The sequence below is a fragment of the Oryctolagus cuniculus genome, chromosome 3 (assembly GCF_051225735.1).
Source record: "Oryctolagus cuniculus isolate XC-2025 breed Fujian yellow rabbit chromosome 3, ASM5122573v1, whole genome shotgun sequence".
Taxonomy (NCBI): Eukaryota; Metazoa; Chordata; class Mammalia; order Lagomorpha; family Leporidae; genus Oryctolagus; species Oryctolagus cuniculus.
In genome coordinates, this window is record NC_142869.1 from 179,607,755 (window position 1) to 179,611,081 (window position 3,327).

Below are 3,327 nucleotides of genomic sequence, written 5' to 3' on the forward strand. Positions count from 1 at the left end.
TCTAATAACTGCACTCAAAACTTTTCTTAATAAACTCTTTTCTCTTATTCATACACAGTTGGCTTTTCATTTCATAGTCTCTTTTTTCTCTGACTACCTACCGTGAGTAATGAAAACCATAAGCCCTTGGACTCTGAAGAGAATGCAAAAGGATTTCTTTGGTTTTCCAATAGATTTGGCTTTATGTCGTTTTCAGAAATACATTCTTTCTCTGAGTCTAGAAGGCTCTAACTTTCTGTGTCCGTAGGTATATGCTGTTGTCATTTTTTTAAACTCATCTTTAAATAAGATAAAACCTTATATTCAAACAAGGGTTCAAAGAGTCTTCCTTTTGTCAGATATTTTCTTTCATGAAACAAAACCAAAATGGATTTTAACCGACTCAGTTGTCTCCCTTTTAAGTATTTTCATTCTTTCAAGATTGCAGCATTAGGATAACTGTCAGTCTTGTTTCAGTCCTGTTGATCATTTCCAAATTAAAAGAATGTGGTTAGAGACAATCTCTTATATAAGGTAGTGGATTGTTAACAAAAAGAGTTTATTATGAAAAAATATCAGTTAGGTTATAGTGGACAAAATATCAGTGGAGACAGAGGTCTGTTCACTTGGGGTGTCACCAAATAACCAGCCTGAACAGGAAGCTTTTTAGAGGAAGCTTTATTTACTGTGTGACAAATAAAGGAGACAATTGGAAGGTACAGCTCCCTGAACAAAATGTCTGCACAAGAAGCAGTTTACCAGAGGGCTTTTTTTTTTTTAAAGAAACTGTTAGGTGAGTTTTCAGAATGTTGAAAAGGAAGATCAAAGGTCCTTTCCTGCTTACAATATACATCTTCATATATTATACGTTAAAAATCTGATTCAGACTGATCTCTTGTAGTTTTGCTTTTTTTCCAAAAAAAAATTTAGTCAAGGTATACAAATTCCATGTATTTCATATATATAGACTCAGAAACATAGTGATAATTCCTACCCTATCCTCTCTCCCATCTGAGCTCTCTCTGAGTACAATGTTGGAAGAAAAGCTTCCCTAGAACAGCACCTGTAAAACCAACTTCAGTAAGTAAACTATTTCAGATTTCCTGTCCCTATTCCTGTATCCCCCTGGTGCCTAATCCTACACTCTTGGTTTCAAAAAACAAGAAATGGGACCAACAATATCTCAGGTTCCTACAGTGTTTTCTAGGTAGGATATAGTCTACTAGTGCCTTCCTGGTAGAGATGATTAAAGAAGTGGCTATCTGATACAGTGACTCTTTTAACTATGGTTTAGCTCTTCTTGGTTCCTGATTTAGACATCTTGAGTAGAAAGCAACCTGTGATGCTGGATCTCAAACTACTTTTCTGAACACAGGGTAACTTCCATAGATATCTTCATCAACAATAATGCTCAGCACACTAATAGCATACCAACAATAACCCCAATGCCGTATAATATCATTCCCACCAACAATGGATTTGGTACCTTTCTCCCCACATCCTCACCAGAATTTGTTGTTCGTTGATTTCTGTATGAAAGCCATTCTTACTAGGGTGAGGTGAAACCTCATTATGGTTTTGATCTGCATTTCCCTGATGGCTAGTGATCCTGAGCATTTTTTCATGTGTCTGTTGGCCATTTGGACTTCCTCATGTGGAAAATGTCCGTTTAAGTCCTTTGCCCATTTCTTAACTGGATTGTTTGTCTTGTTGTTATTGATCTCTTTATATATTCTGGTTATTAATCCCTTATCAGTGGCATGGTTTAAAAAAAATTTATCCAATTCTGTCAGTTGCCACTTCATTTTCATAACTTTTCCACTTTTTCTTTTGCAGTACAGAAGCTTCTCAATTTGATGTAATCCGATTTGTTAATTTTAGATTTGATTGCCTGTGCCTCTGAGGTCCTTTCTAGGAACTGTTTGCCTAAGCCAGTGTCTTGCAGGGTTTCCCGAATGCTCTCTAATAATATGACGGTATCAGGTTTAGATCTTTAATCCATTTTGAATGGATTTTTGTGTAAGGTGTAAGGCAAGGTTCCTGCTTCATACTTCTGCATGTGGAAATCCAGTTTACACAGCACCATTTGTTGAAGAGATTGCCATTGCTCCAGGGATTGGTTTTAGCTCATTGGTCAAATGTAAGTTCATTGTAGATGCTTAGATTGATTTCTGGCATTTCTATTCTGTTCCATTGCTCTATGCATCTGTTTTTGTACCCAGTATCAGGATGTTTTGATTATAACTGTCTTGTAGTACATCTTGAAATTTGGTACTATGATGCCTCTGGCTTTGTTTTTGTTGTATAAGATTGCTTTAGCTATTTGGGGTTTCCTTTGTTTCAAAATGAATTTCAGCATCATTTTTTCTAGATCTGAGAAGAATGTCTTTGATATTTGCTATTTCATTGAATCTGTAAATTGCTTTCAGAAGAATGGACATTTTGATGATATTGATTCTTCCAATCAATGAACATGGAATTTTTTTTCCATTTTTTGTATCTTGTTCTATTGTTTTCTTTAATGTTTTGTAATTCTCACTTTAAATCCCTTAAAATATCTTTTAAATAGCCAGTTGCCCTGTAATTATGTGAATATACATTTATTAGTCACATCTTCCTGTTGAATTCATCCTTTAATCATTATATAATGTCCTTCTTTGTCTCTTTTAATAGTTTTTGTGTTAAAGTCTATTTTATCTGATATTAGGATGGGCACACCAGCTCTTTTTTGATTTCTGTTAGCATGGAATATATTTTTCCATTCTTTGACTTTCAGCCTGTTTGCATCTTTGTCGGTAGGATGGATTTCTTGTAGGCAGCAAATAGATGTTTTTTTTAATCCACTCAGCCAGTCTGTGTCTTTTTACTGGGGAGTTGAGACCTTTTACATTTAGGGTGACTATTGTTAAGTACTGGCTTTGCCCTGCCATGTTTCTGTATAAATAGTCCTCTTTTTGTGTTTTGGATTTCCTTTGTACTTTTGCTGCATCATTTTCTGCATTCATCTTCTTTTGTAGTGATGTATCTGTTTCTGTATTTCTGTTTGTAGCACATCCTTGCGCATATTTTATAGGGCTGGGCAAGTAGTCACAAATTCTTTCAATTTCTGTTTGTTATCGAAAATCCTTATTTATTCATCATAAATGAGAGCTTTGCAGGGTACAGTATTCTGGGTTGATAGTTTTTTTCTCTTAGGACTTGGAATATATCTCACCGTTCTCTTCTTGCCTATAGAGTGTCTGATGAGAATTCTGCAGTGAGTCTAATTGGATTTCCTCTGAATGTGGTTTGGGATTCTCTCATGCACATTTTAAGATATTTTCCTTATGTTTTACTGTGGAGAGTTTT